Genomic DNA, 25,248 nt, shown 5'->3' on the forward strand with positions numbered 1-25,248 from the left:
CGACAATCTGAAACACTTCCCATAATGTCCATCCTCTTACAGCAACACTCTCGCATTCCTAACACACCAACAGAGAGATCTGGATGAAGACACACCCACTACAGTACATTACTCCACTTTTTCCTCAAGCGCACAACACGTGGCTTTCAATTTTTTTGGACATGCTTAGGATTAATTTCATCATAGTGATTTTTTTTGCGCCATAAATCGAAAATTGGGTATCAAAACCCAAGAGTCACACCAAAATTTCAGATAAAGACAGTCTGTAAATTACAGGATTTAAACAAAAGTTTAGAAATTGGATAAACAGTTAAATATACAGGTGGTCCCCGACTTACGATGGGGTCACGTTCCATGAAACCCATCGTAAGTCGAAAATGCATTTAATACACGTAACCTACCGAACATCATAGCCTAGCATATGTGCGAAGGGCATTACGGGCTTTCCGCCTTCATGCTGGGCAATTATCTTGAGTTTTGCAAGGAGTAATTGCCCTCCTCTTCTTCTTCCCACCAGTAGCAGGAGACGCAGATGAGCATTTCTGTGACATTATGGATGCACAAAACACAACCACTTGACAGACCGGGAGATGTGGATCGCTGCCGCTCCCCAGCATCACGGGAGAGTATCGCACCGCGTATCACTTGCCCGGAGGAAAAAATCTAAATTGAAAGTTCGAAGTGCGGTTTCTTCCGAATGTCTATCGCCGGCTCACCGTCGTAAAGTCGAAAAAATCGGAAGTCAAACCATCATAATTCAAGGAGCATCTGTATGTGTCTACAGCAGATGCAAGTGAAATAAATACATATTTTGGTGTTTCCTGTAGATTTAAGTAATGATGTAGAAAAAGCATCATGAATTATACAGGTCCTGGGTACCAGGGGCTAGGAGGAGCGCAAGACAAATAGTGTTTGACATGGACGCCACAAGGACGTTAGCGAGGTGGACGCTCGGCGTGACGGTGGCGTGATCAGCGGTGATCATCAGTCGGGAAGGCAACGGCTCTAACCAACCGCCACGCCACCTGCTGCCCCCACATACACAGCCGGCTGCTTTCTTCCTGGGAACACGTGTAGAACAAGCAAAGTGTGCACGAGCGGATGCGGAGCCAGGCGCGAATCCACAGCCCGTACCGTTAGTTACTCCTTTCCGCTCCATCAATGCAGTTGTGTCGCCCAGGTGTTCTGAGCATTACCTTCCGCTGCACCTGCAGTTCTACTTATCTGCGGCTCATCTTTTGTTCTTCTGAGCCGACAGGGAGGCATCCTGGAAGGCATCCTGCAAGACGCACGACAAAATGTATTCCGCATTTCTTATGTATAAATTCCGCAACGATTTTTCCCTCCAGTATCCTTGGCAAATAAATGCACGCTGACACCGAAAGACCTACTACATTATACTCGCAAAAAATGGTTCGCTGTTTTTTTCCCTGTCAAATCCGACAAAACTTCCTTTCAGACGAGTTTTGTTTTCCGCACTCCCTAATTTAAATCAAAAAGGCTAGATTTGCGGTGTGACTTCTGAATTTAACTATCTTCTCGCCGGCATCTAAGGATCTGTTTGGAGAGTATTAATTAGCTGAAAAGTTAACTGAGAATTTCTTCAGATCTGCAAGGACACTTTCAAAATACTGCATATTTCAGGCAGCTTTCGTGCAGATAAATATCAAATAATGGTTTCAAAGGACTTGACACCAAATACGAAAGATTGCGATGAATTACTACTGAAATAAAATAAGCTGTCAAATTTGTTCCACTCTCCGAAAACAGAGATAAGAAAAAGTCTCATTGGGCCTGGAATATTTTTATTTCTGGTAATAAGACTCTCTTTTATGTAGGTGGACACTGTCATTTACTAAATATTGGTCCCTGTAATATTTTGGAAAGTGTTGCATTAAAAATTAAAAGTTGGAATGCGGTATCCAAAAATGGACTTTTCCCCTCTGTCAAAAGAAAACCTTCACAAGTTTGCTGCAGAAATCAGTGAACCGAGACTGAGATGTTTTCGCCGACTGTATATTGGGATACATTCCCCACATAAAGCCTGCAATACTAAACCGCGTAAATATATATGTGATCATTTTCCATCCGGTGACCAGATGTCAGATAGATAACGGTAAATTTAAAAATATATCAACAGATGCGATGATATTTCAACTGATGTCAAGATATATTTTATACAAAAGGGCTATATGGTACATGATTACGATTACATGATTACATGATTATATCATTTTGTAGGAATCACACACAATAAAAGAACTGAAATAAACTTTGCATGGTTCTAGCGGTCTTAGTCAAATTCTCTGCAAGCTGTTTCTACTCATAAGGAGTGTACTCACATAGGTTTTTATTTTTATTTATGTATTTTTAATTTTTTTTTATTTCAGCATGATGTTTCAGGTTAAATCTTTTACTTAAAGGAACAAGTGCAGTTTGAATAAGGAAACCGATGGTTTTGTTGGTCTACCTGTTCTTTCACAATTTCATTATTATTTGCTCTCTTTTATCTCATTATGATTTCTTTTCGGTTACTCTTCACTTACTCTTTATTATATTATCCACTATATGGTATTCATTTGTGTTTCTTATGTTTTCTCCATTATATTTAAATTTTAGGCCTTTCCTATCCATATTCTGCTGCGGAAATTTCCGGAATACTCAGCTCCTCTGTTCATCAGCCATTGGATGGTCAGTACAACAGGCGCAGACCGATAAGGGACAGTGAGGGGGGTATATAAACACGGTGGACTGCAGCTGGGCGGCCGTCCGTGATGGGGTAACATCTGGAGACTCTGCAGAACTGCAATAAACCATTTTTAAGCTTATTTGCTCCTCAGTGTCGAGACTCCAAAGAACCTGGAACTGTCTGAAAAGGTCAATTCCAACTGTTTCATTCTTGAATTCACAACGTCACCATGTCACAAGCCGGTCACTTGTGTTATATAGTCTGTACGACCTTTTACATCACCTTTCTTTCTGGTCCAGTATCAAATTTCAAACTAAGCCTTTACAACTTGCTCATTTTGAAATTGAAATAAAAAATTTCAGACGCATGACAAGCAAAACAATGTATTAACCCGAAGGAAAGTGCTCTTTAAATAATTCAGTGCCCCAGACACATTGCAAATAAGGACGTACCTGAACACCCGGAACCCACAGGTACGAACACCCGCTTTCTTAACGTGCCAGGACCCCCGTCTCTTAGGCCCTTACCTGCTTTCACTGGGTATTCATCAATCCTGTTTCTTTTGCCAGCATTGCTCAAATGATCCTGAAATAAAGGTGTAAGTACCACGGTAAATCTCCTAATCCTCCACGCAGACAGGAGAAATGCACGTCGGGTGCGAAGGGGAAGGATTTGGAAGGATTCGCAGAGAAGCACTAAGGGAAGATGAGAAGTTCCACCTAAAAGCCCGGGCTGCTGGCGAAACACCGCGGCCACCCCAAAAATCCCGTAAGATCTGAGAAGAGCTCCCAGAGAATTTACATACTCTGTTCACAAAACAGTGAGTATAAACAGCGACAGAGACCTCGTGGAGCGCTTTTAGAAGTCGAACTGGGCGAAGGATCCATTGAAGAAAGGAAATCCCAGTCATTCATGGGTGAAGAGCGCAATGCCAGCGAGAGTGGTTGGTGGCCACAAGGGCACGGGCTGCCCGGCCACCCTCACCCAGGGGGGTAATGCCCTGTCACTCATAGAGGGGTTATCACCTGGGAGACGTCTCTAATGGCGCTCTCAATGCGGGAGGGTAAAAGCATGCGGGTTCGGTTCTTTGCGGCCCATTCCCTTTGTTGGTCCCACAGACACGTCAACGTTTCCTGATCCTCCTTCCTTGCCAACCTAGAAAGGAGGTCATTCGCTCTTTTCTTCCAATCAGAGGTGGAAAAATGGACATAAAGTGACAAGGTGGTAAGTCTACGTCGCTCAGCAGTGACTCATGGAGAAGAACATAAGATAAACAAGTAGGAAATGTCAGGTCCTCCCAGTGGAGAAGGTGCACCGTACTGACCGGAGGGGGGTTGATGGGAGGGATGAAGATAAGGGTCAGTCTCATGAACTTCAAACCAAACCAGGTAAGAAAGCTGCCTGTTACAATCAGGAGAGTCTTGAGTGTTTTTTTTTTTGCTCATGATGCTGGCAGCCAGGAAAATTTTGCAAAAATTTTTTGGACATCATCTCAGTCCTTTTAATGTCTTTCTAAAAGATTATTTTAACTTCCTTAAGATTTTCAACAAGACCCTGTTACGGTGATGAGAGCCCATGGTGCCGTAGGGGTTACGGAGGAAACTGTGACATTTGCAAGGTGTGAACAGCAAAAGATCAGCTCATCTGCTCTTCATCCTTAACTTCTTGATGAGGCATCATGGAAGAATCCAGATTTAATTCAGCCTTGTCTGTAACTACGACAAGCGCTTGGACAAATGTAACGGCAACGAGAAACATGCCCAGACACCATCATTTTATTTAAAATATTTTTATTGTTTACACTGAACTGAGATTTTTAACAGTATTTATGCATTTTAAAAAGTATTTTAATTTCGAGTTGCTGTCAAAAAGTTATGTCAAAGACTGCAGGCATTTGATTACAGATCATTTTAACACAGATGAATTACGGCAATGACATTTTTAGTGAAAATGTGATAATATATATTTTAAATTTAATGTTTACCTCTAAAAATATGAAGGGTCGCAATTTAAATACCTGGTTTTTCAAAACAGTGTTTAAGGTTGGTAGCTTGTTTAAACTGAAATAGGGGCCAGTGGCTAGAGCTGCTATCTTTGGATCCAAAGGTTGCTGGTTCAAATCATACTGACTGCTGCAGTACCCCTGGGTAAGAATTACCTGTGTAAAAAAGTGTAAGAAGCTTAACATTGTAAGCCACTTTGGAAAAAGTATGAGATAAGAGTAATTGGAATTATGGCAGGTATTGTCTATGATTGATTCATGGGATCATAGCAGGCTGAAATATGATCAATAAGTGTAGGATAGCAATAGGAGATATCAGCAGGGAGGGATGGGTGTCCCTTATAATGTTACTGGTTCATATTCCTAATGAAACAAGAGGAAACCCATGAAGAGGGTGTCTCCTCGCATAACAATAATGGCAGGTGAAGGGCAAAAGTGAGGAGAAAAGTCAGATCCGATGTTTTATCCAACCCTTTGGCTGACATCCCTTCAGGTGACATACCCCGGTAAACACGCTTACTCACGGTCCAGCGGGGGAGAACAGCAAGACTGCGGTACGACATCTCCAGGGTCAAAACTTCACTCTCCGCGCATGAGGCTCAGTTTAAAAATGTTAAAATGATGCAAGCGCAAAAATATGCGCTCGGATCAGTTAGAGCTGAAGTGTTTAATTTCCTGAAAGCAGCACCTGATTACAGGAACGTTGAGATCATTACCTCGAGGTGCTCTCAGCGAAAGCGTTTAGTGCTTTGGGAAGGCCTTTAATTTGCAGAATCTACACCAAGGTGTAGCAGAACGTCAACAGGTGGGCGACCTGCTCTCTTCTCGTGATGAGCCCACGTCCGCACCGTACTATTTTAAGTGATTTAAAGCAAAGCTCCACATGTAAAAACTAACCAGCAATCTAATAACGACAGGGGTTATGATTAAGTAATACAAACACTGAGAAGACTCAGTGTGATCAGAGGCATGCGAATTGTAGAATACACAGCATACAAAAAAATTCTGGCTATTCTGGAAAATTCTCGACGTTCAAATTTTTCTAGTCTTTGAAAAAGGAAAATTAGACCAATTAAAAAAAATAATTAACTGAACAGTGATTCTTTAGAGAATACGTCCGTACCCCTACATACCGTCATTCGTTGTGCGAACGATCACTTACGCAGACGTCAAGAATTGGCACCACCCAACCCAACCCATTACGTGCACTTTACGTGATTCGTAAGTGAACGAAAACTACGGTAAAACATCTCTGGCCAGGTTCTCGTACGCTGGGACTAGTTCCCGAACAGCTATGCTCACATGCCAGGAATGACGGGAAAGGAAACCTTCTCAGTCCACGTTCGTGAGGAAGGCAGCGCTCAGATCACGGAGTCAGTCTTCATTTTTAACGCTAAACCGTTTTCGGATTTATTTTATACCTTCGATCGTAGCCCGAAGGTGCAGCTATCGATAAGCTGCGTCTGCGTCCACGGTTCGCTCTGTTCGTACTGACATTCCCTTTAAATTATTACACTCATACACGCTCACACAAATGTTCACGCACGCAGTATTACGCACATTCTTCTTGAAAGTTTCGGTCCGCTGACAGAACATTCGTATAACACACCACAAACCGTTTTTGGGTGACGTTTACATCAACTCTTCTCAATCCAGGAACAGCTCATATTTTTGTTGTAAAAGCCCTAACCCTAACCCCCCGACCCCCTCACAGGGACGGATCTTCAAGAATGATTTACTTTTAGCTACCTGGGCAAAGCCGAATTGTATTTAACATATTTGTCTTTTGGTATAAAGTTTAAAACGATGTGAAACATATTCACATTTGCTCAAAAGATCACACACGGCGACTGCTTGACAGCTGAACATTTTCTCTGTAACTCATTGACTCTTAATTCATCGCTAAAATAGAATCTGTCTTGGAACGGTGAGGTGTGAACCCCATTATGGTGTCAGGACACACTGCGTTACTCCAACATACTTCATTATACATCGGCAATCGGCATAATGAACATCCCAGCAAAGTGTCAGACGGTTCAGAGTTTTAAAGCATAAACATAAAACACCATTACTGTCTGCACTTGATAATAAGATGGCGTTTATGTTGAGGCCGAGACTAAATAATTGCAAAGCTTCTCCTCGATCCATTAACATCTTTCACTTGTGCCTTCACACACACACACATTTTCAGAACCGCTTGTCCCATACGGGGTCACGGGGAACCGGAGCCTAACCCGGCAACACAGGGCGTAAGGCTGGAGGGGGAGGGGACACACCCAGGACGGGACGCCAGTCCGTCACAAGGCACCCCAAGCGGGACTCGAACCCCAGACCCACCGGAGAGCAGGACTGTGGTCCAACCCACTGCGCCACCGCACCCCCCTCTTGTGCCTTCAAAGAAGTTACAAATTTGCTTACTTATATATACATATAGAGGGAGGCGTAGTGGTATAGTGGGTTTAGCCAGGTCCTGCGTTCTGGTGGGTCTGGGGTTTGAGTCCCGCTTGGGGTGCCTTGCGACGGACTGGCGTCCCATCCAGGGTGTGTCCCCTCCTCCTCCAGCGTTACGCCCTGTGTTCCCGGGTTAGGCTCCGGCTCGCTGCAACCCCGCTTGGGATAAGCAGCTTGAGCCAGTGTGTGTGTGTGTGTGTGTGTGTGTGTGTGTGTGTGTGTGTATATATACATATGTAAGTCTTTTACTTTGTGTGTGTGTGTCTATATATATATATATTATATATATAGACACACACACATATATATATATAAGTACAGTTAGTGTGTCAGTGTGTGGTGTGTGTTGATGACTTAAAGAAGACAAAGGCTACATGTCAAATTGAAATAAATGAATAAGAAAAAAATGATAGTGTCCCAATCTCACACACAGGCGCTTGGAATAAATTTCAATTGCGTCTCTGTTTATTGCACCACCGGACCAAATGTTGCAGCCTGGACTGGATGTAGCAGACCATATAAATGACAATCAATCCGGACTAATTAAAAGTAAGAGGTATTAATAATCTCAGCTAGATATGTGAAAAACTGGATATCGGGAGGAGGAATAAAGAGGGACGAGTGTCTCTGATTTTTCCCGCAGAGATACGATGCACCGCAGACAGACCCAGTTTCCTGGGGACATGCAGGGCCTCCTAATATAATAACACGGTCAATCACTCTAGTTTGCTTCGGTTTGACTGTGGAGGGCAGCTGGGCAGGTTAACCGGAGCGGTGGCTGTGCTGCGCGCAGGAAGGTCAAACGGCACCGGTACGGCTGCTGCGGCTCCTCCAGCCAAGCGGGGTCTGTGAAAGATGCCCGGACTCAGTGCGCAGCTCCCGTCAAATCAACAAATTAAATATAGTCTCTTATCTGCAGATTAATCCCACGTAGCCAGGTTCATCGGCACTGCCGGGATGCCAGATTTCAGAATATTAAGCGGGTTAGGGAATTAACGGAGTGTGTTTTTCAATAAGAGTATAATACTGTGTTTTAAACCATTTCGTAATACCGGATATCACAGAAACGCAAACCATGAGTCTACCGCGAACCTCTAAACACACACATCCTCCGTTCACGTGCACGCTGTATATTTTGCTAATGATAAATGATAACTCTTTATTGCATGGAGCTATTTTGTCGTGGAGTGAAAGATTTTATACACTGACACCAGGCTGAAAGGTCACGTCCTGCACTGTGCCGCTACTTCAGGGTCGTCTTATTAGGGTGGATGACTCTCGTCTCCCAGGTATCTCACCCGGGCGCTGGCGCAAAGTGCAATATAACGTCGGTGAAGAAGAGAGGAGAACGCCCATGGCGCCCGCATTAATCACACGAGCGTGTGAGCCTCTTAATTGGGGCGAAGTGTCGGAGACGCGCACGAGAGGGGAAGGGTTAGAGGAACACTCGTACCAGGAGCAATCCATCCAGCGCCGCATTACCTGGAACTGGGGAGGAAAGCAGCAGGGTTCGAGGGCAAGAGAGCTCTGAAGAAGTGGGCCAGCAGTTTGCATGGCAGTTAAGGACTGAAGGTTGTTGGTTCAAGCCCCTGGGGGGTCCTGCTGCAATACCCTTGTGCACCGTACCCGAACCCCCATTGCTCAAGTTAAACAACGTAACTGTACTGCCTTAAATCCAGGTGATCGTTTTTGTCCACTCAAGAGGACACTTTTTTTTTGGTGTCTCTCCCAAACTGTTCGTGTTACAATCCTAAATCCTCATACATTTTAGAGGACGTACTTTGCTTTTAGACAACATCCCATATTTGGGGGAGGCGCTTTAGCAACTTGATAAAAATCCCAAAAATGCCTCCTAAAACCTTTTCTTACTATGCCTGAGAAGGGTGTATATATTTCCATTTGCTCATTTTGCTTGCTTTGACACTTTTCTCCAATGTGACTTACACTGATTTACAACGATTTACTCTTTAATTCAGCAAGGTAACTTCTACTGTATCAGTTCAGGTGAGTACCTTGATCAAGGGCACCACAGCAGGAAGTGGAATTTGGACTTGCAACCTCCAAAACCAGCTCTCACCACTTATTCCCTCCATAAATATATATGAGGATAAATCAATGAATATAGTGTGAATACTTTTTGACTCACTGTCTTATATACACACACACACTAAAGTGTGTGAATATGTATGTAACAGTGAGTAAAATACATCTATTACAGAAACGAAACTGGATTATGCATCCTCCTCTAGGGCTGAACAGCAGGTGCTCAGCAGAGACTTGAACCAGCAGCCTCTGGATTATAAATCCGTTTTTTTAAACGAAAGAGACTTCGAACACGGGAAAGCAGTCCCCGGCGGTGCTTCAGCCGCACGGCCTGATTTGCAGTGGGTCAAATTATTGCTCTCCCAAAGTTCACGGCGCTCTGATGCAACCGTAATTTCCTCGCAAATGCGTTCCATTCTCACCAGGTGACATCGAAAATTGTTGGGAGGAACGCTGTTGGGGGCGGGGGGGCGGGCGGCCACGGGCGCTTGAGACAAAGCCATCACCGCCTCCACGTGTGAGTTACTCAAGAGTGAAAAGCATTTAAACCTCAGAATAATTACACCCCCGGCACGCGGCGGCAATAACGGCGCGTAAGGCACTTTGCTGACCCTGTGCAGTGTTACCTCTGCTGGTGCGGTCCAGCACTAATGCCCACTCAGCGTTTCTGCCTCCAGCCCCCCGCCAGCCCCCCGCCGGCCCCCCGCCAGGCCCATCTCCTCCGCACCGGCCCGGCGTTCCGGCCATACGCCCGGCACGGCATTGGGGCCGGCCGCACGGCACCGGCTCGCCGCGCCGAACAGCGGGCCCCACGCACCCGCATTAATTTCAGCTCCCGCTTAATGAGGGCGCGTGAGCCGCCGCGGCCTTTCTCTGAGGTCGGATTACGGCGTCGGCATCGGTGCTGCGTTAAGAGGCTTAGAATCAATTAAATTTTAAAGGTGATTCACTTGTTAACACCTCGCGGAAAATGCCAGATGCCTTTCCGTGCATTTCCGAGGACCCCCATTTAACAGCTGCTCCCGTTCTACCTTAAACACAATACATATTCAATACATATTCACGTATTAATCGGCATGTAAAAGCACAATCATAAACGCGCGATAAGCCTGGTTTTTTTTTTGCCTCTTCGTAACGCACGCAAATACCGTAGAGGAGAACGCCGATGCCCGGTGGCAGGGGTCCCCGTGCGGAAATGCCGGCCGCAGAGCGGCACGACGACCGTGGAGAACGAGTCCTGCCGAGAGCTGTCGGTCCCGAGCGGAAAAGCGGGAGGAAATGACAGTAACGGAGGCGCATCCCTGTCACTGTTATTTCTTCAAAGACCCAGTTCCGTCTGAGGTGGAGGAGGATGGTCCAGCTTCCCCGGGGTTGGGCTTTAATACCACACCAACCTGCATTCTCATCCTCAGGCTTATTTATTCCTTTGAGCGCATCCTATAATCCCGCTCAGTCCCAGCGTCGTGGTGAATATGAAAGGAAATAATAGGAATTAACAAGCCCTTCGTGTCCTAATGCCCTGTGATACATGCTCATGCTATGATGTAATACTCCTTTGTACCGCGGTTAAGTGCCAGCGTGCGCCTGTAGTGTTGGAAGGTGCAAACACACTTCGTGGCGTTACGAGATGCCACACATTGCTCCGCTGCCTCTTGCCTTAAGAGCTGCCCCCTTCGCTCAATTATCTTTTCACAGGGATTATAGGAGGAGGGGTCCCGACCTGGACAGGTGCAGCACAACGCAGATTTATGGAACTGCACACCGAAGAGCTCTGCTGAACATGGCCAGTGAAATATTTGTCAACGTTTGCATTAATTCATTTATCTGTCACTTTTCTCGCAGGCAACTTCGCTTTTTATACTAAGCTGCTTACATAAGGAAGTGGGTGTCCAAAAACGGAACTCCAGTACTGGTGCTTTAAAAAAATGGCTCAAGTATGAAGCATGTCCCATGTTGAACCAGTGAAAAGGGTATAAAATAGGACAGTCGGTAGCATAGTGGCGAGCACGGCTGCCTTTGTCCTCAAAGGTCACAGGTTTGAATCTCACCTCAGGCTGTAGTACCCTTGGGCAAGGTACTTGCCCTGAATTGCATTGTTAAAATTACCCAGATGCATAAATAAATGTAAGTAGACCAACATTCTAAGTTACTTTTCTCCAAAGTAATAAATAAATGTAAACTAGTCTTTGGGGCTAGCTAGTAGTGTAGTCATTAGAGCTGCTGCCTTTGGATCTAAAGGGTATAGGTTCAAAACTCACCTCTGGCTATAGTACCCTTGAGTAATGTACATACCCTAAATTGCGCCAATAAAATTACCCAGCTGTAAAAATGGGTAAGTAACTGTAAGCTTGTGGTAATTGCAACCTTAAAGTTGCTTTGAGGAAAAGCATCAGCCAAATGAATAAATGTAAGTAAAAGTCACTGTCTAGAACTTGCTTGAGAAAGGAGCAAAAACTACTCAAGTTACTATAGTACAAAAGGATCTTTTTTTTATGATCTGAACCACAAGGACTGACAGCAGCTTAAATATATCATTTTAACTCAAGGTAAAATATATCTGCAGATCTTTTCAACAAAGTAAATGTGTTGCACCAATAAAATCAGATAATGTCAATTAAAGTAATCAAATAAATGCAGAACAGTCTATTGAAACTGACAGAAAAAAACATCTTTAATTTAATTTTTCCCCCTTCAGACTTCACTTTACCGGAGGTCAATGAACTCGGTTGCCATTCTGCGCGGGAGACTCTCAACACTCAACTCTGATTGGTCTCACCGCAAGTGAACCGTGGCCAATGAAACCCACAGAAGACTGTCAGCTGACTGAGAAGAGACGTTGTCAGTGGTTCACTGCACTAGTAACTGTGACTGACAGCTGACAGCAGCCAATGAAATCCACTGTTGGCAGGAACACTGATTGGGGCTTGTTTTAGGGAGAGAAAGTTAAAATAATTAAATGTGAAAAAATTAAATAGGTAAACAAGGGGAAGGTGACATAAATGTAACGGAGTAAAAGTGTATTTCTGAGTAAAAATGAAAAGTACGGATGGCAAAAATTACTTTATAACTGACAAAATTTAGAAATTTCAGAAATGTACTTAAGTACAATAACGGAGTGGAACGTATCGCACAATTACCCATCTACTCTCTGCTTATACACATGTATGCATATATCTTCACATATGTGTGTCGATGTATTGTTCCATTTAGTGTTTGATTTTTTTTATTTTAATTCCGCTGATGCTTGTCTCCAAGATTGATTTATAGCATTAAGCTACTTACACTGATTTACCCACATTTATATAGCAGAGTTTACTGTACCGATTCAGGGAAAGTACCTTGATTAAGGGTAATACACCAGTGGGTGGGGTGTGAACCAGGGTCTTTTTGGTGGAAGATAACAGTTCTTAACCGCTATGCGGCCTGCTACTTACAGGCAGAACTTCTGGCTCTGTAGTTTCTTGATCAATTTGCCGAAAACCCTGCAACCCCTGGAACGCAGTCTTCTCAAAAAGATGCTAAGTGAACGCAACACCATTTCCAAGGAAGCATCTGCAACCACTGAGACTTTGAGACTTCGAGACTTTCCACAGCCTTCATGTATCATATCTCCTAAGGCGCAGAGAGCTGCACTGAGAGGAACACGCCCTGTCGGGAATGTCTTTCTCTCTCCAATTCACCGCCCGACTACACCAACCTGATAAAGACAATCAGGAGTAAGCATACAGTAAAACACCTCTTACATGTGGGCAGAACTACCCCGCTAAGCACCGAGGGGGGTTACAGTGCATGAGATGTGCTGGAGCAAAGGGAAAAAAGCTCCTCTCGTGGCTGCAAGAACCTGCTCCGCTCTCGCTGTCGCATGGAACTGAGCCCGATACACCAAACGAAGCTCCTAAATGCTCCAGCGTCTCCGCTGCATGTTGGCGTCCACCTCTAATTATCCTTTTAAATCTAAGCTTCCTTCATTTCTAGAGCGAAGCTTATATGGTAATGTGTTCTTGTCTGCTAAAATATGTGCACTTTTCTTTTATTGCACTGGGAACATACTCCCTCTTGTACCGTGGTGCTTCTGCAGAGGTGGGTAGATGGACCATCCACAAAAACTCTATGGCAACCAGTTGCTGTTTACAAGGTACAAATAAAAAGAGCTTTTTTTAAAGTATGAGTTACATTAATTCACTTTGCAGACACTTTTCTCCAATGTGACAATACCTACAACAATTTACACAGCCAGGTAACATCACCGGAGTAATTTAGGGTAGGTAGGTACCTTACTCAAGGCTATTACAGCAGGAGGAGAGATTTGAACTGGTAACCTTTAGAGATACAGCCAGCAACTCTAACCACTGAGCTGGCAGCTGCCTTCACACCAAACCCCAATAATTTAGTACAGAATAACAGACAGCCCCCCCAAATTTAAAAATAATAACCCGGTCTATTGCCAGCTCAAAGAATTAGAAGGACTTGTTGGTGGACTCTGCTGTTTCCATCACACGGTGCCAAGGCTTAAGCCACACAAGTGCCAGGAGCTACAGCAAAAGCCAGCATCTCTTGCCGTGCGCCTTCCGTCTTCCAAGATCCCAAATATTCACCCCGCTATGCTGCATAAATTACCTGCCTTAAAAAACGATCGCAATTTTACCATGTATTCCGCTACATCTTTCTTACGACAAACTCCTGGGACACAGAAGCTAAATATATTTATCATTTGTTATAAAGCAATAACACAGAGTACAGACAATAGTCAAAGGTAGGACTATCAGACAAATAGTAAAAAAAAAAAAAAAAAAACAAAGCACCGGGCTCAGAGAATCCAGGTTAATTTACGGCCATCAAAATTTTCCCCATTAAAAATGTTTCACAAGTATTAAAAAAGTTCCAACATCTGGTGAAACCCATTAGGGAGAAGCAGGAACATGCATAATGAATTACAGCTTAAAGGTCCAGCACAGTTGTTTTCACCTCAATTTTAAAACTTGATTAATTTAAATACAAGTCGAAGTACACCATATGAAAATTTTTAAAAATGCCAATATTAATGAGTCGTGAACTCGCAAGTTCGCAGTCACTTCCCACCCAGGAAGACACACACCAGGCAGTATGAATATCAATGAGGCCTCTGCACTTCTCAAGACATTTTATTGAAGAATGTCTGGTGGGTTACAAAAACCATTTTCGGGCCAATCGGAAACTAATCGCTAGTTAATAAGCATTGGCTGATTTCAAAAAGGATAAATGACCACCTTCTAGGAACCTTAAAACAATGAATAGTGAAGAATACCTCATATATAACTGGTGGAATTATGGTGCCTTGGGTTCTATAAGTGGGGTGTGGCATTTAGAGCAGCAGTTAATGCTGGTGCCTTTGGGCTCAAAGGCTATAGGTTCAAATCCCACTTCCTCCTGTATTACCCTGAATCAAAGTACTTATACAATAAGGGGACAAATTACCATGCTGTATAAATGGAGAGGGGTACAGTGGTGCAGTTGGTTTGGCTGGGTCCTGCTCTCTGGTGGGTCTGGGGTTTGAGTCCTGCTTGGCATGCCTTGTGATGGACTGGTGTTACACCCTGGGTATGTCCCCTCCCCCTCCAGCCTTCTGCCTTGTGTTGCTGGGTTAGGCTCTGGTTTGCTGCAACCTTGCTCAGGACAAGTGACTTCAGCCTGTGTGTGTATGAATGAGGTAAATCCCTGAGTAGGGTAAGGGGGTAAGTTGTCTGGGGGAGCAGCACCATAGCAGTTAGACCCAATGCCTGTGGACTCAGAGGTCATAGGTTCGTGTCCCCACTACTGCAGTGCTCTTGATCAACAAACTTACCCTGAATTGATACAGTAAATATTACCCAGCTGTATAAAGAGGTAAATTTCTGTAAGGTAGCTTAACATGGTAAGTCACTTTACAGGAAAGAATCATCTAAAGGAGCATACTGTATATGATGAAAAACTGCTTCTTTGCATGAATTTTCACCCAAACAGTACTAGTTGCCATACAACAGAGTAAGCAATGCAGTATCCAGGGGCTGATTTACTGTCCTGTGCTGCTGGAGCCGGAGACTCCTTCTCAAGGCCTGTTACAGCTAATTAAACACTTCTCTTCTTGTAGCATTTAAAAAAAAAAGTAATTTTAGGTAGAAGAATAACATCAAATAAACTCCCTGTTAGCTGGAAAAATAAAAGTAATATTTTGCTCCCCCATCTATCCTAATTAAGGGCCAGGCAACATTTAGCCAGCCGACATGCTTTAATAATCTAATTACTGAGGATATAATTAAATATATCTTGTTTGCCAAAAATGTTGCATTTAGTAATATATGTAATATAACATCAGGAAGGGCCTGGGTTGAAGGGTTTAAAACCTCACTGCTAATTATTTGTATTCCTTTCTCTCCTGCATGAGCACATTGCAAACAGATGCTGAAATTACCGAGATATATTACAGAAGTTATGGGAGAGCAGAGAAAGTCCCTTTCTTCCACTACGAAACTTTAAGACAAATGGTAATTGGATCATAGTGGGGTTTTTACCACATTTAAAAACAACACGTTAAAACTTTCCCAGCGCAGGAGCGGACGCTCCGCTTGCACTCCAATTTGTACCGCGGTTTTACTTGTGCTGTTGGGGCGATATGAGGACCCGTCCCAGTGCTTCTGCTCCTTCCTGATCCCTCGCTACTCGTCTGAGTCAAACCTTGGATTTATGCTGGAAAAAAGGTACATTTTTTCCATTTAGAGGGGGGCGTGGTGGTGCAGTGAGTCGGAGCGGGTCCTGCTCTCCGGCGGGTCTGGGGTTTGAGTCCCGCTTGGGGTGCCTTGCGACAGACTGGCGTCCTGTCCTGAGTATGTCCCTTACGCCCTGTGTTGCCGGGTTAGGCTCCGGCTCCCCGCGACCCCGAATGGGACAAGCGGTTCAGACAGTGTGTGTGTGTGTGTGTGTTTTCCATTGATCCATTTTATCTCCAAGTATTTCACTCATCTGCTGTTGGTAGCCACATATCCTAAGGCAGGGTTACAGGGGTGTGGAACCTAACCTGGAACCAACCACACAGCCCCAGATGTTAAGCCACCATAGCATTTACATTTACTCATTCTTCTGATGCTTTTCTCCCAAACAATTTACAACGTTAACATATTTACAGAGTATAATTTCAGGGTAAGTACCGTGCTCGAGAGTACTACAGGTAGAGGTGGGAACCAACCCTGTGACCTTTGGGTCCAAAGGCAGTATCGCTAATGATTACGCTAGCAGCTGGGCTTTTCATCACCAGCTTCAAATTTATTAGCATGCGGTACAATTAATATTTTAATACGACTGTAACAGAAAATACACACACACACACACACACACACACACACACACACACACACACACACACACACAGTTTCTGAACCGCTCGTCCCATACAGGGTCACAGGGAACCAGAGCCTACCCAGCAACACAGGGCATAAGGCCAGAGAGGGAGGGGACACACCCAGGACGGGACGCCAGTCCGCCGCAAGGCACCCCAAGCGGGACTCAAACGCCAGACCCACCAGAGAGCAGGACCTGGTTCAACCCACTGCACCACCACACCCCCCTAACAGAAAATATTTCACAATTATTAACATTAACATAACTGATGCTTTTTAAGGTGACTCACATCACATTAGGCATCTACTAATTATTTACCTGTTTACACAGCAGGGTATTAGTCCTGCACCAGCTCAGGGCAAGCGCCCTGCTCAAGGGTTCAATAGAATGGGGTTGGAATTTGAACCCGGGCCCCTGCAAGACAAGAAGTCGGAAAACAACGCTGGCTGCCGCCCTCACTAACACATCAGAATGAGAGACTCAACGTCATTATTTATCAGGGAACAGCAGGTGGCGCAGTGGTTAGAGCCATAATGCGGGTCTGGATCCTGTGTCCTCCTGTAGCGCTCTTGACCGACGTACTTAACTTGAACCGATAGGATAAAATGAGAGTGATGTATAAATGGTTATATCGGTATCAGCGGTCTAACACGGTAAATCTGTTTGGAGAAGTGGTGTAAATATAATGGCTCTATTTAATTTATATATATATACATAAAGCAACACAAAAACCTCAGTCGTCATTTTCAGGTTATACTTTATGCACAAAGGAACATTCTGCCTTGATTTAAAGCACATTCCAAAAAATATCTGCACATTTCGCACTGTGCAACTTTCAGCCACTTGAAAGGCCTCCAAATATTTACTTACTCGTTTCAAGCGAAAAAGAACACCCTCATTTTCGCTGCGGCCTTCTCGTGAAAGACCGCGGCGGAAAAAGAACGACGAGGTCACCGGATCCCAGCGAAATCTTCCCCCGGTCCCCTCGAGTTTCACGGTGAAAATACATCGCATTTCATCAACTTTAGAGGAGCGAACGGTAGCTCGACGCGAGGCGCTTTCTTCTGCGCCCGCGTCTGGTCCCAGTTCGCATCACTGCGCGGCGGTACAAAAAGTGGTGCGCGCCGCTCCGATAAGTTCATCGATACGTTTTCCCCGCGCTCGCCGTACACCTCGTTTGATGAAAAGTTAAAGCTCCGCGCGTGCTCCCGGAGGCGCGGACAAACGCGCGGACGGCGGCCGCTATCGTTATTCCCTGACCTCGGCCGACCCCGGGAGGCCCCCCTCGCTCGCTCGTCGAAAATCCCTTTATACAAAAGTCGCGTTGCATGAAAACAGCCCCGCGTTACCATGTACCGCTGTCAGCCCTTTCATGCTCAGAGAAGAGGCACATGGCGGCGTATCCAGAGCCAGTCTGGGGAAAAAGAAACGGGAAGAAAGGAAAAGTCGGCGGCTTTCCTGACAGCGACGCTGCTGCAATTTATTAGAACTTTCCCATCAGCCGTTTTTTTTTTTTTTTTTTTTTTTAACGATACAACTCCTTGAACTCCTTGGTTCCCAGTTCTCCAGCGTAGCTGCTTTTCTGGGAGAGTGACTTTGAAAGTGGCCTCAGTGAAACAGGAGGGTTTCATTAAACATTTAAGGAGCGCCCTCTTGTAAAAGACCCCCTTTTCTTCCTGCGGACGCGAGCGGCGTTAACCGCCGTGCTCCGGCCCGGCCCAGGGATGCGACCGTACGGAGCGCTGGGGATTTCCAACCGGGGCTGGCGCTCGCAGCGCAGCGCACGCACGGCAACGTGTTGAAAAATCGCGGCGCGCTGTTTACTTTTACAACCCGGCCGAGTGCAGCCGACATGGGGGGGTGGGGGTCCCAGCAGCGCTGCGAACACTGACACCGAGCATTTGTCTTTATTTGCGGGCTGGGCACCGGGTGGAGTCAAATGAACGGCGGGCGGGGGGCCTTTCCGGCGATCTCTGCGATGCCCGAGACCTCAGAGTCTTCGCGGGGGGTGAGAATCATTGACGCAATCCCCTTCCCCCCGGCCGTCCCCGGGGCCTCTCCACGCCGCAGCCAGCAGGGCGGCGCCATCCCCTCCGGGGGCGGCCGAAGCGCCGACGTTACGCACGACCGTGGTGGCGCTTTCGACCCGAAACCCACGGAAAGAAGAACGAAAAAGCGGGATTACATGCACCACGTGTCCTTGCTCCTCAGAAAGCGTGCATTTAAAAACGTATGAAAGAATTTGGCGGTAACTTTTGATGTCGCCGAGAACAATTTTCTGGGTTTCAACCCAACGCTATGTGCCATGCTTCAGTAATGGAGAGCGCAGAAAGAAGAAGAAAATGCCATTGTCGTGCCTGGGACGGCCGAACGGCGGCCAGATGAGCTGGAAAGTGTTGGAGACAAAGAGCTCCGTGGGGGGCAGCGGGTGGCCTGGTGCTTCTAGATGGCACCTGCTGTTGTACCCTTGGGGAGGCTTCTTCACCAGATTCGGTAAATACAGCACGTGGGTGGGGCGTTGCGAGCCCACATGGACAACACCTGCAAGGGGGAAACTGGAAACTGGACAGGGGAGTGAGAGCAGAGCAACGCACGGGTGTCGGATTCTCTGGGAACCGCTGGAGAAGAGCTGGAAGAGCCAGCAAGCTGGCTTATAATTTTCACTAATGCTGTATTTTCTGGCTATATAAACAGGTGAAGTGTAAAACCATAAGTTGCTGCAGGGATTTTTCTACCCACGGGTCCTGCGCTGAAGGCCTCGCATTGGAAGAGCCCGGGCTTGTTGCTGACAGCAGCTCAGAAACACAGCGAGGCGTCTCGAGAGAACAGCTGCTCTGAGTTGCAGCACTGTAACTCACCTTATATTCACCTTCAAATGAGCCCGGGATTCATACGTGGCAGTCGGACGATACAAGCGACCCTCTCCGAGCTCGGAGGTCCAACGTGAACGCGTACGTAGATGGATTCTGTTTAGCAGAGTAAGCAGAAAACAGCGCGTCTACGCTGCCCAGGCCCCGAACCCACTATTACATATTCTTTCCGGAGCAGTTGAAGGAATTTCTCTTAACATTGATATTATTGCTTTCATCCCGGATGCCTTCCGACACGGCACTTTACTACGTAGGGTATGGCATACTTAGCTACTCGCAATGCTTTACCCATTGATACAGCACAGTAATTTTTACTGTATCGGTTCAGGCTGAGTACCTTGATCGAGGGTACTGCAGCAGGAGGTGGGATTCAAACCCAGGTCCTTTGATTACAAGGAGATTACATCGCCGTGATACGACCTGCTGCCCCGCTAAAATAACACGGCTCAAAAGATCGGCAAAAAAAAAAAAAAAAACCGCAACGAGTTGAATATTTCTTCGCACCGTTTGGTGCTCGGAATAAAAATATCTGCTAGTTAGTAGATGCGACAGGGTCGAGATCTGTGCCGGCTGCGGATGGCAGCGGACATGTTCGCTTTCCAAAAAAGAACACCGAGTTGGATAAGGGTGGCTAGAACGGCTCGATCGGGGGAGGGGACGCGGTAAAACACGGGGGACGCCGGCCAGACATGACTCAGGCAGCCGACTGCAATCAGCACCATTAGCAGCTCTGTCCGGCAGCCCGCTGTCCTTCTCCTTCCAAAGGCAATCAGATACAACAGGGCCCCGGGGCGCCTGCCGCGCCACATCGCCTGACGCCTGGCTTGAGGACGCCTCCTCCGCTGCGCCCGTCGCCGACTCGCAATTCAACCCAGGATGCGACTCCCGATTGCCTGACGAGCCAGGTGCGCGGATCCTCGCCGGATGACGGACGGCGGAAAACCACCCTACCGCACGCGTCCCGCACGTCGGCTGCGGACGTCCCATCCAGGTTCGGCGTGCGAGCCCCTGACCACAGTTCCGCTGAGAACGCTTCGGGTGTTAATCCAATCTGTAGACACATCCACCCGTCGTCAATAAACGCTTGTCCGGTGCAGGGTTGCAGTGGTCCACAGTCTACCGTGGAAGCATAGGGTGCGAGGCTGGGTGCCAGTCCATCGCAGGGTATTCGCACACTCATTTACCCTCCCACACAAACACTAAGGGGAATTCGCCAGTTCACCTCAAACACGTCTTTGGACTGTGGGAGGAAACCAGAGCACCGGAGGAAACCCACACAGACATGGGTAGAGCGTGAAAACTCCCCCCCAGACTGGACTCAAACCCGCATCTAAACCTGCGTCCGAGGAGGTGCGAGGGATCAGCACCACCCGCTGTGCCACCTGCTGCCCTACTCTGTATTCGTTCACAGAAGTGCGCGCGTTTTTTTTTTTTTAAGACTTTACAGGTTTGTTCCTTGTGGCTCCCGTGCTTGGTTTTGTAAATGACAAACACACCAGAAGGAGATATGACTTAAAGGGGGAAAAAAAAAAACGCAGCCGAGAAGGCAGACATTTCAACGCGAGCAGCTTGCACGAGTTTATAAACGGCAAAAGGGCAAATGACAAAATGTCACAAGTGCACGAATGCCTCTCCTGTTAATGTCTTGTTTAAAATATTGTCAGATCTGCTGTGTTCCCATATTCATATTGTGCAAGGCAATTTCTGCATTAATATTTTAAAGACAATATAGTGGAGCAAATAGACCAAAAGTTTATTTCTCTGTAAATTCTGAGGCCTGTTATACCGCTTTTTCTGCTATATATTGCACAACACCCTTTATTTTAAAATATGTATTTTTACCACTATAACATGATACACATTACATTGTTAATGTTTCTTATCATACCATCCATCCCATGATTTTTTACATATGAAATCTGCAAGTACATAAAACAAAATAAACTGAAGAGCTCTTCCATTCACCATTTTCTACATTATATAGATAAAGGTGCATCGGCAGAATTTTAACTTTGTACGTTAAACCTCCGCCAAAGTGCCGACTAAACGCTTGTTTACAGACCGCCACATAGCTCTGAAATGCGTCCACATGCTTTAATTAAAACAGTGTTCACAAATTGTCTGCCGGAGGTCCAAAATCTGCTGAGCGGGGGCATGGTGGCACAGCAGGTAGCACTGGTGCCTCACAGTTTGAGGGCTGTGTGTTTGGAAATAGGTTTGAATTCACACCAGTCTATGCGGAGCCTGAACGTTTGCTCAGTGTTTGCATGGGTTTCCTCACCGTGCTCTTGTTTCCTCCCACAGTCCAAAGGCATGCATTTCACCTCAAGCGGTGGCTGAACTGCCGGCCTTGCAATGGACTGGCATCCTGTCCGGGGTGTACCCTGATTCCCACCCGATGTTTCCCGTGGACAAGCAGCTACCGATAACCGATGCTTTGATGGATTGTATACAGCATATTGCTGGGAATATTGCTGAAGAAATATGTATGAAAAATGAAATCCTTGGGGAGACAACGCCTATGACCCTAAGTGGACTTGAAGCAAGAGCCATTTGTTTCCGAATGCTGTTCTGTAAGCGTGATGCCACCTGCTGCTTCCCGAGGAAGACCTCACAGCTGCTCGGGCGTCCAGCAGGAGAAAGACACTCCTACTTTGGCCCATGAGGCCTGAACTTCTGAGCCGCACCTGGAAATGCTCAGCAAGTCAACTTTTCCCGTTTCCCCCTCCTCCTTAAGTATTCCTGATATGTCTCCCGGAAACTTAAAAAAGATATACTGTATAATAACAAAAACAAACTTAGTATGACACATTTTTGCAATATTTTTACCAGCAGCATCCAGCGCAATGAAATTTTCATGACACGTCTCCAGATGTAAAGTGGTCCAGGATGTTTTTTAATGTCACTTTAGCGGTACATCGCCACCCTCCCTCCCCTTTCACACACCCGACGCCACGAAAGCGCGTTCGCGTCGGGTTCCCTCCCCTTGGCTCGTCCCCGTGCGGTCCACGTGCGCTCGTCCACGGGCTAAGATCACACGGAATTATCACTTTGGGCGGCAGGAGCAGCGGCGGCGCTAATGCAGCGTCTTAAAGACGGCGCTTTGTCGGCGGATCAAAGTGAAAGGCGTAACAAATCCATCTGGTGGAAGGAAAACTCGAGATCTTCAGGCACCTGGTACTTACATACACACACTTAGCTGACGCTTCTCTCCAAAGCGAGTTACAATGGTTTACCCATATACAGATCAATGTAATTTTTAACTCTTTCAAATCACGGTAGGTACCTTGATCAAAGGTAGCACTGCAGGAGGTGACAGCTAGTGTTGTGGTTAGGGCCTTTGGACCAGAGGTTGTAGGTTCAACTCCCACCTCTGGCTCTAGTACCTTTGGAGCTACTAATCCTAAAATAGCTCCAGTAAAATTACCCCACTGTATAAAAGGGTAAATAATTGTAGGTAAACTAACATCTTAAACTGACTCAGAGAAAAGGATGAGCAAAGTGTATAAATATAGGTGGGATTCAAACCCATGTCCTTTGGGTCCAAACTAGTGACAGCTCTAAGCACTCTGCCCCAAGTATGTGAATGGCTGAAGGAATATAACACCAATATGTGCTCACAAAAACACAACGATAGTTACATCATGATGGCAAAGCGCACGATCTATTTTTAACCTACTTTTCAGGTGTATCGCAATGCTTGCGACGTCACTTCCCGGCACTATTTAAAATGTAGCGCATTCGAGGGGGTAGAATCTGTGTGCAGCGCTACGCTCAGTCGCACCATCAGGGTCTCACCGGCGCGGTGTGTGTGGGTGTGTGTGGGTGTGTGTGCGCGCGCAGACACACCCAGGGACCGGAGAGTGATGCGCGGGGCAGGTGTCTCGCACTCACACGGCTCACCTGGGGACACGGAGGCCATGTGGGCACTGAACGCCAGTGGAATAGCGGGGACCCGGGATACAGGATCACTTATTAATTTCGGATTTTCTCTCATTGAATTATGAGCGTTTCAGTGAGCGCGAGGGACAGGGCACATGAGACGCGTGGCAGATGTTGGGATTATCAACCCCCCACCCTTTCCTTTATTTACAGATGGCAGATTATTTCCGTACGATCAAATTAGGTTAACTAAAGAACAAGAACAACAACAACAAGAATAATAATAATAATAATAATAATAATAATAATAATAATAATAATAAATGATTGAATTATATACTAGAATTTACATCTGCTCTGGGCCCCTGCTTCGGAGATGATCGACCTTGTTAAAGGGTTAAGACGGAGCGCTGGTGTTTAGAACTGCCGGAAATCCAGGTTATTGGAAATATCCCACGGATGTGACCGACCGAGGCACGCGCTCCGCCGTATTTATTACCGAATGCGCGCGGATTATCCTACACGCCGGGCTGCGTGCGGGATTATCAAACATCTGCACGGATTTGCGTCCAAACTGACAGGCAGGGAGATAAATCAAGTGATTAAAGAACTCAAGTAGTATAATAGCAGTGATGATAGTAGTAATAATCATAACCATAATTGAAACACAGGTCAAATAAATACGGTTCAAACCGGTGCGGCTCTCGCGCACGAAAATGGGCTCGCGTCGCGTTCCGCCGGTGTCGGTTCGCACGCAGCGCGCGAGCACAGGTGCTCGGGAAGACCGGTTTTCTCCTCCGACGACGCGGGCCGTCCGACGACTCCCCCGAATCGCCCTCGATCAAACAACTTCTGATTGCTGACAGGCTCCGTTCCGGCGCGCGCGCGCGGGTGCGCGTTCATGTCGCCGTGCCTCAGGCGCCTCTCCCATACACAGTAACAAGTGACAAACGGGACAAGTCGGCCGCCAAAGCGCCGAGTGCCGCGCGCGACGACGGCGAGCGCGAGGCACCGACCAACAACACCAACACACGATGATCACAAACAACAACCGAAAAGCTCTGGCTGATGTATCCGTTTCTTCGCAGCGCGTGCCTGCCAAGAGCACGGCCACGCGGACGCGCAGACCGACCCGCAGCGCGTCCCCCGTGGAAACACTCGGAACAAAACGCACAACACACACACACACACACACACACACACACGGCAAGCATCACACCGGGAGCAGTCCGCGCGCGATGCCACACACACTACACCCGCACATGTCTCCCCGGCAGCGCGCGCCGCGCGTCAGGTGGAAATCCTGCGCCGGCCGGGAGGGAGAGTGAACGAGTGAATTAGCGAAGGAGCCCCGGTTACTCACAGCGGCGCGCCCGGTTCATCCTCCGACCCCGAGGAGCAGCGGCGGGAGGAGCGGTGACAGCGGCGGCGAAGCAGCGCGAGCAGGCTCCGCGCGACTCGCGCTGTTCAGCAGAGCGAGACGGGGCGGTGGGGGGGGGCTCCTCTCACGAGCTGTCCGCGCGGTCGCGATGCGCGTTCTCACAGGGGCGGTGGGCTGGGGCTGGGTGGGTGACTCCGCGCTGAAATCCTCGCGGCCGAGCGCCCGCGTCCGCGTCCTCGCCCACGTTAACCAGGAAGTGCGACGACCGTCCTCAGAGCCGCCCGACGCGTCCGCGGGAGCCGGAGCGCGTGAACCCGATTGGGGGGAGTGGGGCAGGGGCGGGGAGGGGGGAGCTCGCGCTCGGCTCCAGGCGGGCACGCTCGCCGGACCCCCCTCGAGCCACCTGCTGGCACGTGCTCGCGATCATCGCGACTCATTCCCGCGGCTCCGTCTTCGCCAAGTTCTTTCGCGCGGCTGGCGAAGTTTAACGGCCGGTGATGAGTAAATAAAACAAAAGAACAAAACATAAGCAAACAGACAGACTCAAAAGAGTCCACCGAAGTAAGTTTGCTTTTTTCCC

At 47.0% G+C, this 25,248-nt stretch overlaps 1 protein-coding gene across 1 annotated transcript in view; it reads right to left on the reverse strand.

Moving 5' to 3' along the window:
* The window catches only part of cntn4 (contactin 4), a 182,235-nt gene extending 157,264 nt beyond the window's left edge, over nucleotides 1-24,971 (reverse strand). The window contains exon 1 of the mRNA XM_018733987.2: nucleotides 24,651-24,971. The gene's annotated coding sequence lies outside the window, so the exon portion shown is untranslated. The remainder of the gene's footprint in view (nucleotides 1-24,650) is intronic.
* Between the last annotated feature and the right edge of the window lie 277 nt (nucleotides 24,972-25,248).

The sequence above is a fragment of the Scleropages formosus genome, chromosome 22, assembly GCF_900964775.1.
Source record: "Scleropages formosus chromosome 22, fSclFor1.1, whole genome shotgun sequence".
In the NCBI taxonomy this organism is placed as follows: domain Eukaryota; kingdom Metazoa; phylum Chordata; class Actinopteri; order Osteoglossiformes; family Osteoglossidae; genus Scleropages; species Scleropages formosus.